The sequence below is a fragment of the Lagopus muta genome, chromosome 6, assembly GCF_023343835.1.
Source record: "Lagopus muta isolate bLagMut1 chromosome 6, bLagMut1 primary, whole genome shotgun sequence".
NCBI classification, from domain to species: Eukaryota; Metazoa; Chordata; class Aves; order Galliformes; family Phasianidae; genus Lagopus; species Lagopus muta.
This window is the reverse complement of record NC_064438.1, coordinates 49,352,548-49,366,394: the sequence shown is the minus strand read 5'-3', so window position 1 is coordinate 49,366,394 and position 13,847 is coordinate 49,352,548. Positions and strand designations below refer to the sequence as shown.

At 39.5% G+C, this 13,847-nt stretch overlaps 1 long non-coding RNA gene across 1 annotated transcript; it reads right to left on the bottom strand.

Annotated features, from left to right (window-relative positions):
* Positions 1-1,666: 1,666 nt before the first annotated feature.
* Positions 1,667-13,825, bottom strand: LOC125695239 (uncharacterized). Its single transcript, XR_007377889.1, has 2 exons — positions 13,759-13,825; positions 1,667-7,348 (listed from the first exon to the last, which is right to left on the bottom strand). It is a non-coding gene; the product is annotated as an uncharacterized LOC125695239 (long non-coding RNA).
* Between the last annotated feature and the right edge of the window lie 22 nt (positions 13,826-13,847).

Genomic DNA, 13,847 nt, shown 5'->3' with positions numbered 1-13,847 from the left:
CTGAAAGAATAGCTATTTGCTTTCTCTCAATTTTTCAAAGATTCTTCATCAGTGTCACCACTGCTATTTCAATTCCATAGCCTGAATGACTGGCTTCAAATTGTTTCAATTGAAAGACTGAAATCTTAGATAGATGATATTCTAATGGAACTTTTTATGGGCCCACTGAAGCAAAAGTGCTTTGGATGCTGTATAGCACAGGCTGTTCATTCAATGCTAGTTGAATCATTTCATGTTTATAGAAAGGAGAGCTCATTTCTCTGGATTATGTGCTGACTTCATTATGGTCATTATTATGGTCATGCTCACGACTTTCATTACTTTCATTTGCAAGGCAAGGTCGTAAGTTAAATTCACAAGTCTTGGACATCCACTGTGTCCAGAACTTACTCGTATCTGAGACCTGGAAGATTGGTGAGTAGAACTGTGTAACCATTTAGACAAAATTTCCCAATACTATTTTTACATCAAAGTGTAATTATAGTTTTATGGTAGGGATTTTGTGATCTACAAGGCAACGTGAAGAGGGATTGGCTGAAGAGAATGGAGATTTCTTGCTATGACATGTATTCTCATTATTCTCATTAACACAGAATCACACAGAATCACAGAATCACCCGGGTTGGAAGGGACCCCAAGGATCATGTAGTTCCAACCCCCCTGCCTAGCAGGGCCACCAAACATACACATTCAGATCAGGTTGCCCAGGACCCCGTCCAACCTGGCCTTAAACACGTCCAAGGACGGGGCATCCACAACCTCCCTGGGCAGCCCGTTCCAGGGCCTAACCACTCTCCTAGTAAAGAACTTCCCCCTAACATCTAACCTAAATCTTCCCTCCTTCAACTTAAAACCATTTCCCCTAGTCCTGCTGTTGTCAGCCCTTTTGAAGAGTTTACTCCCCTCCTGGGTGTAGGTTCCCTTCAGGTATTGATAGGCTGCAATGAGGTCACCCCGCAGCCTTCTCTTCTCCAGGCTGAACAAGCCCAACATATGTACCTTACAATTTTAGCACATATACATTTTAGATCATACAAAATTATCAGCACTGAAGCTTTCAGCACTGTAAATGTTTGTGTAACTGGAAGTCTGACTTGCTCCATGTGTAGTGAAACTTGTTCAGTTTCTCTCTTACTCTCTTTCTCCTATTGTAAGTGATGCGATTATTGAAGAAAGTACAAGTTTGGAAGCTACCTAAGTAGATGAGGCTCTTGGGTTCCTGCTTTTCTTGTTCACCTGAAACTACCATCCTTATTCAGATCATACATTATATTCTTAGCTAAGATATACTTATCAGTAATCATTTAATCAAGTATGCACAGTAATGTGATATTCCTTGTCTTTTACCTCCATCTTTCTGTGACATGGTGTGACAGAGTGACACGATTTATGTCATTTGCCAATATTTGTTCAGTAGGTTGAGTTAAATGCCATCTGAAGTATATTTGCTCATTGTTATTTTCGTAGGTAGGTTTATCATACTAAAATCAAACACGGGATAGATACATGCTAGATTTTAATGTATTTCTGTTACCACTGATGGCGAAGCGATAGAATCACTTATTAAAGACATGGCAGAATATAAAGAATGGCAGTCTGACATAGGCAAGTACTTCAGTTTTCAATAATAACATTCTGATTTGATGATGTGACATAGATAAGGTCATTTCAGAGATACAGTGCATGCAGGATTTTTTTTTTTTTTAATCAGCTAATTAAAACTTTACTGTGATATCTAAGTATGTTCAGAGTCTCCACATGAAACTGAATCTGAGAGATGGACTTGGAAGACAAAATCAGTCATGCACCATATCATAAAGGAAAGCCATATGGATTTATAAGCTTGAACTTCCCTTCTTACATTTGTGGCTCCGTAGTAGTTTAGAGATTAATATATATATACATATAAATAAGAAACCTACATATTTCCTGAGTCAGATATTGGTGGTGGTGAATTGTTGAAATAGTTAATTTGTTTAAAAAAATCAAATATTTTAAATTATCAAAATAAAATATCTGTTGTAAATAATGAATTCACTATGAAGATTAACATTTTTTAAAACAGACTTTTGGAAGGTTATAACTGCTGTGCCATGTATGTAAGTACATACGGTTTCTTCAGTATGACTTGACTTCTATAGAGAATATTTATATTTGCTCTATTAGCCCCATCTGGTGAATTCTAACTGCACTGCAAACCCGACAGACTTCATGCTGAACTCCCACGTTCCAGCTCTTAGGCAAGTGGTGGGACATACAAGGAGACCCACATTCCTTTCTCTGTCCCAGCAGCAATAGTGCGAGCACCAAGAAGGAATTCTCATTAGTATAGCATTAACATAGTTTCTAAGCTTTACTTCTGTTTAATGGATTCATCTTGCAAGTGCTACTATCTTAATCTGCATTCACAAATATGAACAGTCCTACGATGCACTTTAGCCATTCACAAACAGATGCATCCTTCTCTTCTTTTCTTCGAGTGCTCTTCGAGCTGAGATGATGTGTGACAAAGCAGAGTCTGTTCATCTATCTCCAGTGCTGCAGCAGAAGGTTTAGTTTTAAGTATATTTCTTGGACACAGTTGTGATCCACTTTGTGTAACTGAGAAGGAATGACAGCCATCAGTGGGTTCCTTTCAGAGGAGCTGCTGTGGTCCTGGGCAGCCTGGTCTCAGTGATCCTCCCTGAGCAGGGAGGTGGGATGAGATGACCTCCAACACAGTTCTTTCCGTCCTTAACTATCCTGTGATTCTGTAAGGTTAGCTTTTACAGAACTATATATATTTATGCAAGACTGATGTAAGTCAACATTATTTTTAGTACGTAGCCTTTTACATACCTGCTGTAGGCATAAAAGTTGTTTTGAAGTGCAGAATCAGGATGTTTGTTTCTAGATAACAAATGAGGAGGCTGCTTGCTTCTAACACATGGGTTAGAAAACCCAGTCAGCCTTTGATATACAGTGTATCAGACAAATGCATGCTAAGTACTTGTCCAACTGGAAGTCTGACTTGCTCCATGCTTAGTAAGTCTTATTCAGTTTCTCTTTACACTCCCTCTCCCACTGCATGTCTCAAGCAAGTGATGGACTTATTTAAAAGTGTGACTTGAAGGTTATTTGCATAGAGTAGACTGCAGAAAAATGAGTGATAACAGTCAATCTTTTACTGCCAGACCTGGCTGGTGAAGATTAGTTTCTCTGATAAGGCAAGTTGAAATGTGACTACAGTAGGTTTCTTTCCATTAATTCCCTTGGAAAATTCAAACATAATCTTATCATAATATTCAAAATCATTCCAGATAGCCTAAACCATAACGTGTTCCATTTCTTGTCTTCTCACAGCTGTGGCTGGAGAGAACTGTGGACAAAATAGCACTCGCTACTGGTGAGATGTAAGTCTCTCACAAACTTTGTTCAAAAAAGGTGAATAAAGGAGACTTTAAATATACCTTAAATAGGAACATTAAACATAAACACATCCTAAAGGGGAAATCTACACATTTAGACACTTTCAGAGGTAGTTATCTTTAAACAGGAGGGATTTTACTGTGTGGCATATCCCTTCAGGAAAATGTTTCCTTGCAGTCTTATTCTAACTTGAATGGAATATTCATTATAGCAGCTAGGCCAGTACTTCTTATTCTCCCCCAAAATCTGACGCGTTCATTAAGTTCAATTACATCAGAGCATTCCAATACAGGTAATGTTTCTGCTAAAGGAGACTGAGAAGAATCTCCAGTGTCTGTTTTTCTGCAGTAACTGTAAAACTTAAACTCTGTAATGTCCCAAAATGGAAATGGAAATTAATTAGTGGTAATAAGCCAAATCACATGATTACTTTTCTTGCTTTATGACATAACCTGACTACATAAAAAAGCTTGCTAAATTCCTCCTGATTAAACAATTATTCATTTTATGCTGCCTTTACCTTAAGCAAGAAATTAGAAATCAGAGAATTCATGTCCAAAATATAAAGTATTAACAATACATCTGTAACAACAATTATGCTCTTCTTTCACTCTCAAAACATACATCCAAAATTATTTGTATTTTTCCAGTCAATTTAAGAAGTTGTACGCCACAGTCAAGTTTGTATGTATATACACACAGTGAGTTTTCAGTCCTGTTTACCCTATTAGCACTGAACCTGCACAAACTCAAGATCAGCCAGTGGATGAAAAGAGAAAGACTTTTGCCTTCCAGTAGATGCTCATCAACACTTTCTGCTTCAAAAAGGAAGCTTTTTGGGGGAGCCATTTTGCAATGTATTGGATGTATTTAATTGAGATATTATTGTGACTCAGCTGGTAAAATACAGCTGAATTCCTACGTATAGCCTGAGAAAGCTCAAACCTGATTTTGTTGTGGTTTCTGAACCAAATCAGACTGGTGGCCCTTATTGATCTAGACTAGCTGGGTCCTGGGCACTCGGTGAGCACAACTGTATTCTCACCACCATGTAGTCAGGCACAGGACAATTCAAGCCCACTCCATTACTGCTGTGAATGCTGGCACTAAAGCTTTCGTAGAAACATTTATTGTGCTGATAGCTCCGGGACTGCTCTGTTTGAGCTTCAATTCTTCTCTGCCTTCCTGACTACAAATGTGCTGGGGTCACAAAGCAAAATGATAGGCAGTATGTATATCACCTTCAGTGCAAGGCTCTCTTGCTGTCATTGTTAATAATGATAAACGATTGTGAACTGAATTCATTGTTCTCCATCTCGTAGCTCATTAATGTCAAGTTTGTTGCAAAACAGCAGCGGGAGCACAGGTGCACAACAGAACAGCAGTTCTAACTTTAGCAGCAAATTTTGCTGGGTAACAACCACTGACTGAAATTCGTATAGCAAAAGAATAAAGATAGAATCACACATTACAACACTGCTGCATTTCAGTTTTACTAAGTCTACCATCTGAAGAGAAAGGTCAAGCTTAATGAACTTCTGCCATATCAAATCATTTTTGTCGTGCGCGTGTTGCTGTATGCTGCTGCACTTCATAGGATTCTGAAAATTGAGGGAAAGTGAAATGCTGTACTATCTGCAGTTGTTACGTTTATTGCATCACAGAATAGGTATACAGCATCAGTTCATCATTCTCAGGGATACTCTCATAGATTTCATAGCAAGAGAATCTTGATCCTTAATTTCAGAAAGAATTTACTGTTTGGCCACCTGTGCCTACTAAAACTTTCAGATTTCATTCAGGGGTTACCTCTCTGCTGCATAACAGAGATTATCTTAAATCCTAAAGAAGACCAAAGACAAGATTTGGAAGAAAGGCAAATCAAAAGAATTGTGAAGGAGCATTCTCAATTCATCAGCTATCCAATTACACTCTCTGTAAGTGTCTTGTTTGAGATGCTAATAGTACACACTTAGAAACACTAGCTGAATACCTAATGTCCTTGCAGCATTCCCAGATGCTGTTAGTAGAGCAGTAACTAAGCTGTCTTTGTACTGTTAGCATTAATGTTTACAAGAAAGATTCTATATTTTGTGTGTGATAATTTCTGGATTTTTCTTCCTAATGATCACTTTAAGACAATTATTTACATATTTATACTTTTTACCAGTCTATCTGTCTTCTCACTTCACAACTTAGAGGATATCTTATAAAACTAACATTAATGCTGGTGAGTATGGTCAGACACAGCTGGTACTTTTGTTAAAACCTGGACTATTTGACCATGAAAATACAGATTTGTAGCTGAACATCCTAATTATGTGGGTAAAGTAATAAACTTTGAATATATATTTTATACTGATATACCATAGAGCTGTACATTTATGGCCAAAGAAGAAGTCTGGTTGACACTGACCATTGTAGTAATTATGTCTTTTAAACAGCAAGTTTATAGTTTTAGCTCCAAAACTCACAAAAGATGAGCAGAAAGCAATTTAGAAAAACATTCTGAATACCAGGTGAGTCAGTATTATTTTTCATGAATGAACTCCATGAAAATGCAAAGTGGGGTTGGAAATGCTTCTCATATGACCTGTAATGACCCATAGTCCTAAAAAAGCATTGACATGCAGGGAAGTCAGTGAAGATGGGAATAACATGCAAATTAAAGAACAGAACAGGGATGTGGATGCAGAGGTTCCTAGTGAAAATAACAGACCACTGTAATATTCCATCTTAGACAAGTAAGGAGAATGGAGCCAAATCATTCTGGTTATATTTGGCATAAACTCAAAACTGCATTTCTATCAGACAAAGAAAGTTGAAAAAGTTCCACAGAACTATGGGTAAGGGACAGATACCTCATTTTGACCAAATGATCTGAGGAAATATAATCTTAGGTAACTCATTAGAAAGAACAGCTATGCCCTGGAAAAGAAAGAAGATGAGAAATCTCTTCTACTATCCCAATCCTTTACTACTTCTTGCAACTCACATTTGTAGATGTACTCTAAAAGAGCAAAAGCAAGGCACAGAATATGCATTTGATCATCAATTTTTTATATTTTTATTTTATAATAAAGAACTGTTCTGGTTAAAGTGAACTTGCCATTTTTATTTTAAATACTAGACAAATTTTTTAAGTAACTTAAATTTAACAAAGAAATCTTACTTTCACTATTCCAGACATATCTAATCCAGATAATGTGGAGATATAGCTTACCTGGCCATTCAGAATCTGAAACGACTTTTTTTTAGTAGTCTCTGGGATAGAAAAAAGAGTCAGAACTATCTACTGACAAGTACCAACCAGCACTGCTCTGATTTACAAATAACCTGGTGACTTCTAATAATTCTAGTCTGTCCTACTTTTATAATGTAAGGCACTGTAGAGCAGCTGCATTATACTGACATTCACATTAACTGGCTAAGAATACCCTCAGCTCATCTGACAGCAAAGCAGGATTTCAGTATAAATGGCAAAGTTACTGCAGGAGATTTGCCTCGCTGTGGCAGGAAACATCACTTTGAAAGAGATGAAAATTGACTTTCCCTGTAATTCACCATGCCTGTTTCCTGTAGCATAGCCTACAGATAAATGTATGTGTGATTAATCAAGTACTCATGCAGTTCTTGACAAAATTTCTCAAAGTTCCTATTCATAGTCAGCTTTAATCAAGATTATCTTACTGCTGCTTTTTTTTTTTTTTTTTTCATTTTTGGAGAGAAAGCTGACATTCAGGGCTGTCCTGTTTCACTCTTTCCCCCTAAGAAAGGCATCTTTTGATCTGACAGAAGAAAAATAACATTAAACAGCACATAAACACAGTGTTCATCACAGGCAGATGTGAAGACTTAACCCATTATTACCTGCAAGTAGTCCATAATTTTAGAATCTTTCTTCTTTAAAAGTATCTGCAGTAAAATGGAAGTTCCAAGTCTGAAATGTGAAAAAACAAAACTATCAACCAAGTGCTACAAACTCCTCCCAGATCCTGTCACAGATTTAAATCAGTTTTTCTTAAAAGTATAGAATGATTCTAAAGATGATATCCCAAGTCTGAAAGACTAAGAAGAATCAATTTTATGGACTTCTGTTGTAAATGCTAACAATGTCTCTTGTGGAACTGAGCTTGCACATTTTTTAAATTTCTGTCATTTCTCAAAGCTTTGTAGAAACTTGCATCTAAACTATAACATGTGCTGTCATACTGAATCCAGCTTTTATAATCTGAATATGCACAGGGAAAAAGTATCGGGTTATTTCCACACTTCTTGATAAGGCTCTGCTATTTTCCTAGAGGTGTGACTTTCCCACCACAACTTTTTAGTATCTTCATGGCAAGTCCAGAATTCTGTCCAAAGCTTCTCAGCCAAACCACCTGCTCTCTGGAAGAGGTTTGTTTCCTCCAAGCTTTTCTCCCAAGTTAGGATCTATTGCAACTTTGGCCCATAAATGGGAAAAATAAAAATCTTAACTGTAGCTATATTAAAGCTACAGCTGTGACCATACCTCTCGTTACAAAGCTAACATTCCTGTTCCTGACTGCATATTGCTTTAAAAGTGTTCTGATGGTTCTACCGTCATTCTCTACACCATGTAAATGTATGTACTGCTTTTTTTTGTCTCACACTGGACAAGACAACACACATTTTAGAGAACAGGTACTGCAGTCCTCTTACAGTGCTCTTAAAGAGCAGAAACAGATAGTGGAAAGAAGCACTTGTAACCCTGTGGAAGAGTGTCCTTTGTGTTTTCATAGATGTAACTCTAGGTTTGTTGTATGTGTATGTGTTGTATGTGTAGTTACAGCTAGAAAGTGCATCATTATGCACCAGTTCTGGGAAAGTGTAAATCACAATATGGATATGTGGTGTAAAACTCCAACACAGTATTTCTTTTTCCAGTCACAACAGAATGCAAAGACAAACCTAAAATATTAAATTATACTGATTAAAGTCTATTTATTTTGTAAGAAACAGCATATGAAGTGGTTTATGTTAAGATTAGACAGTCGTGCTGAGGCCTTTCCACATTCCATGCTCATTCTCTCAGCCCTTCTATGCAGCTGAGCTTTTATAAGTTACGCTTGGCATGTATTAGCACTGGAAATGTTGACCCTTGTTATAACCAATGTATTCTTGAACAGTACAAGTTCCTTCAGAATTCCTTCTGAGAGCAACAACTGGCTGTTATCATACTCTTACCACGTACTTTAAAAACCATACACTTTTACAAGAATGATGCCCGTTTCCATACATGTTGCCCTTGTTCCATACAATTATTGCTGCCATCTACAGTTCAGAAGCACGACAACATTTTAGGAAGCTATTTTCTTCTCTGCCTTTTAAGAACCCTTCCACTACAAAAAATATGAAGGTGATGATTGATTCTATTTCTGCTACAAATCACTTCTTTTGTGACCTAACGATCAGCTCCCAGTAAGGCATGAGAAAGTAGGAAAGAAGACAGCCTGACGAACAGTTTTAAGAAAGCACGGTGTTTTGCTCAGCCAGCAATCCCTGGCCAGCTTTGCATCTCATTATGATAACGCAGGTTTTACATGCGTAATTCCATGCGTTAAAGAAATCCAGACACACATTTCCACATCTTTCTACTTATGTCAGTTTTCTGAAAACTACTGTATGGGTGATTTCGATGCTGCAGTTCTGTTTTCTATAAGGAAAAACCCTGAAGCACTGAGATAACATGACGAATCTGTCTCAGAACTCAGACAGAATTAATTTCAAAAGCACTGAGACTGCAATATCAAGCACTCAAGGATTAGTTAAATGTTGGAATTAAAATCCTCTATGCAGATTTCATTTAATTTCTTTGTGGTTATAAAAATAATATTAAAAAAAAGTCTTATTCAGCAACACCAAAGAAGCCTGTGGGAGAACCAACAATAAAACCCAATTTTCCTGAGTGTTATTTCAATGCTTTTAATATTAAATAACTTCCAGCATGTTTTACTTTGTTCTTTGTTCTTTGTTAAGTTCAGTAAAACTATATAATTAAATCCTCTAATAAAACGCAATGTATTTAGGGAACAGGTATGGGGCTTATCCTTAGAAAAGCAGCAAATGCAAGACTGCAGCCTTTGCAGACAGAGCAGCAATGCATCGCAGAACCATAGAACAGCCTAGGTTGGAAGGGAGCTTAAAGCCCACCCATTTCCAGCCCTTGCCATGGGCTGGTTGCCCCCCACCTCAGTCTGCCCAGGGCCTTGGGCACCTCCAGGGATGGGGCACCCACAGCTCTATGGGCAGCAGTGCCAGGGCCTCACTGCCCCCTGAGTAAAGAATTTCTTCTTAACATCTAACCTACCTCTTCCCTCTTTTAGATTAAAGCCATTACCCTTTGTCCTATCACTATGAGACTGTTTAAGAAAGCTGATCCCCCCTCCTGCTTATAAGCTCCCTTCAAGTACCAGAAGGCCACAGTTAAGTCTCCCTGGAGCATTCTCAAACATTACAGCATGTGTTGTTGGTATGGAACAGTTCTGATTTTAAAAGTTTTTGATTTTAAAATACCTGGTTCTTCAATATTTGGTTCAAATCTGAACCAAATCTGAACTTGCTCAGATTCTGACACAAAAAAAGGCAATAATTTGCCTGGGATTAAACTGAGTATTGTGGTTGTTGTCTTTTCCTTGTCTTTGCATTTACAGTAATGTTTGAAGCAGGAGATCTCACTGAATAAAAGGCAGGTCCCCCTTGTTATTTATTTTAGTACCACATAATTAAAAAAAAAGGAAAAACAAAGAAAAATCTGTTCTCATTCCTCAAATGCTGGGTACGTCTGTTAAAAAAAAAAAAAAAAGGAGGGGGAGAAGCAAAAGGGAAGAATTATTTTAGTCTAGTTTCCTAAGGCAATGAAACATGCTGTAATGTTGTGGCTGTCCATCAATCCATTCTTAGTAATCTTGACTTATTTAAGCAATTCAATTTAAACTAACAAAGGAATAGAGATCATAGAGATGTTGAAGTCCTAGAAAATGAATAGGCAGGTAGCAGAGATGCATCCCCTTGTAGGCTCTTTTGAAGGAAGGTACAGGAGTGTCCAGCTTCATCCTCGCTGTCTGTCTAGCCTAAGAGCTGGGAGGCAATGGCCGGCTGCTCAGTAAGCACATGTGTGTGGCAGCCACAGACCGTGCTGCTTCTTGTCCAGGCTGTAAATCAAAGGATGATGGATTTGGGACAGTGAGAATGGCTGGGGGATGTGGAACAGAACAAACTTGTGTGTGAATGTGCCAAGAACAAAGGACTTGAAAATATCAGGCTTCAGCAATGTCCCCATTACTGGAACTGTTTGCTAACACACGAAAGTATACTACTCTCTTAGTTAAGAAAAGGGAAATATTTTGAATAGATCTTCTCCCCAAATTAACTGAACTGGCAGAAACCAAGTCTGCAACACTTTAGTCAAAATCTGAAGCAATAGGAAACTGTGATCATTTAAAATAGAAGAACCACAAGAACAAAATGTCAGTCTTCACCAGCCCTCACTGTGTAACAGAAGAAGAATACAGAACTGTTCAAAATTCCTGAAGAAAATATTAGCTTTATACAGGCAGACAGGGACTGGTGTTAAGCAGAGATTGGAAAACTGCGATGAGCTGTTATTACTTTTCCTATTGGTTTTGCCAAACAATTTTGGAAAGAAAAAAAAAAAATCAGTCTGCTTTTGAAAGCTAAATAACACAATAACCAAAGAAAAACAGAATTGTTACTTCAGTCACGTTGACATCAGACCATGTGAAGGCCTGTGATTCCAACCACAAGTAAAACCTTCCACTGGTCTTCATATGCTTAACATGAAGTATATCCCTAGATCTGAACGACTGAATGCATGTTAGTCAAGAGATGAGAAGGTAAAAGACTTAAGAAAAACATGTTTAATATTTTGATAAAAGTGGCAATCTTAAAATTTTGGATATGTAAATAATTTTAGTAGGATATTACACAAAACAAAAGAACTGGAGAGATGTGCATAGATGGTAACAGTTTAGCAGTTCACTAAAATACCTCAGTTATTTTGATCCAAATACAGGCGAGGAAACATTTCAGTTGATGGAATCTGAAAAGAGTTTCAAACTAAAAGGTATGTCATATAGAATGCATAACAGATCAAGACAATTTTGTATCTAAGAAAAGCATTAAAGATACTTTGGGTACAACTGTCACACTTTATTACACAGTGTATAAAAGCCATTAAGCTGCTTTAAGGAAGCACATGAGTAAAGCAGCTGAAGTATACCTGAAAGCAGTCACTGTGCAATGGAAGGAACATGGAACTCTCTAGAAAGGATTTTGGATTGTATTGTTCTGTAGACTTCGGCGTCCAAGAGAAAGAAAAAGTAACGCATTGACAATAACTGCAAAATCAGAGCTGAGGAGTAAAGCAAAAAAAAAAACCAACCAGTGTAAGCACCAAAGAGATGAGGTGGCCTGGGTGGAACCAAAGAACTTTCTAGGCTGGGCATTGGCTGAAATCCAGCTTTAAACTGACTAAATAGCTTCACTCTCACTGTTTGATTTCTCCTGTGTGCTAACCAGCAGCTAATGTCACACCATCTTGCATTACTGTTGACACTACAATTAATTTTTACTTCTAATTAAGGCCATATTTTGGCCCTCTGTTTATGTTGCTGGTATAACATCTCTGCTCAGAAGGGCAAGGTCCTCTAAGTCATTGCACCAGTGCAGATCCTGATGCAGATACTGCAGAAACTGCAGTGAAGCGAGCTGTAATTTTAACTCCTCATCTAGTCTTGAACATAGTTACTTAATAAGATACTTAATGTATCTTCTTGTTTGTCAGAGAAGATAACAAAATGGACTGAAAATTCCCCGAGAGACACAGCTCTGCAACAAAATCAAGCCTGTAGGCCCCATTTCAATCAGATGTTTGTTTAGGTCGAACTGCAGGATAAAGGATGCAAAAAAATCAGACTCAGCTTAAGGACCTTCAGTTAGGTGCACTCACAGAGTTAAGCATCATAACGTCTAATTCACAGGGTGTGCTACCCAGCATAATTTAGGATGCTTAACTGGAATAAGACCAGGTTATGCATACAGAAATTAGATTCTCATGCCAGTCAGATGCTGACCTAGATAGATGTTTGGAGTATGCCCAAGAGACAACAGAAATGCAAAAAAAAAAAAAAAAAAAAAAAAAAAAAAAAAAAAAAACTGGGCCTGGGATGAATTTTGCTACAGAAAAAGCATCCTTTTTATTCCTCACGTAAATAAATGGCTGTGCTTTACAGAAATGAGATTCTCCTTGCAGAGACGCTTCCATCTCTGAACAGTTTTAACATGTACATTCACTTGGTATTTATATCCCCAGGAGTGGATCAGCTCCAAGAGGAAAGTTTCAGAAGGCAGCTTGGAAGACACTCGATGCAGATTCTTTTCCTGAGACACAAAGGCCTGCATTTGGTGCCTCGCTCCCAATCAGGTTGTTCGGGATATAAAAATAGCCCCCTTGCTAGATGTGCTCATCTCGCTGTAAGGAGACAGACACCAGAGACTTCATGCATAGTGCATAAATGGAGAAAGGCCTGCCCTCTGAATGCCACATCTTCCCACTGACAGGCAGCAATGACCGCGCACAGCCTGGGAACCTCAGTGGGTTTCAGGCTTTGGGATCTAACAAAAGCAACAGCACTGCCTATCATCTGCTGTTACAGCTCAAACCCTGAGGTAACCGCATCACTATGTAGGCCTTCTGAGCTTCTCAGAACTGATCCCTCAGCTCTTTTAATCCCACAGAGGTCTACGTACTGAGAGGCACAGCCTTGCTCAGCCTTCAGACCAACATGTGCTTTCTGAGAAGCTGCTCTGCTTTCTCCATTAGGCGAAACGCTTCACACAGCACCACCGTGCTGTGAATCACGCAGCCGGCCCGGCAGCCCCAGCCCGCCCGAGGGGAGCCGCAGCCACCTGCACAGCCGGCTCAGCGGGAGCCGCCCGGCGCACACAGAGTTCCGAGAGAAGACGGGCGGCTCCCAGCCCGCACCCCACTCCTGGGCTCTTCTGAAGGCGGTGGGGGGTCGGGGAAAGGTAAGCGCAGCGCCTTCTAAGCCCTTCTAGAGCCCGCGCCGGAGCAGCGCGCAGCGCGGCCCCTTCTAGGACATTCCATGAGGAGCGGAGCCGCGATGACGTCACCGCCGCTTGCACAACCGCCCCGAGGCCGACCCCACCCCCCTCAGCGGCCACCTCCGCACGCGCACGCGCCCGATTCGCCCCTCCCCGGCCGTAGGGCCGAACCGCCGCTTGAGCGAATAGGGAGCGCGCGCACCGCCTCACCCCTCGCTCCGTACGCGCGGAGCCCGCCCTCACCCCGATGGCTGAAGTAACGGCGAACGCCCGCGCTAGCCCCGCGCTCTGACGGCGTCCTTTCGCGGCCCCTTGCTATTGGCTGAGCGAGG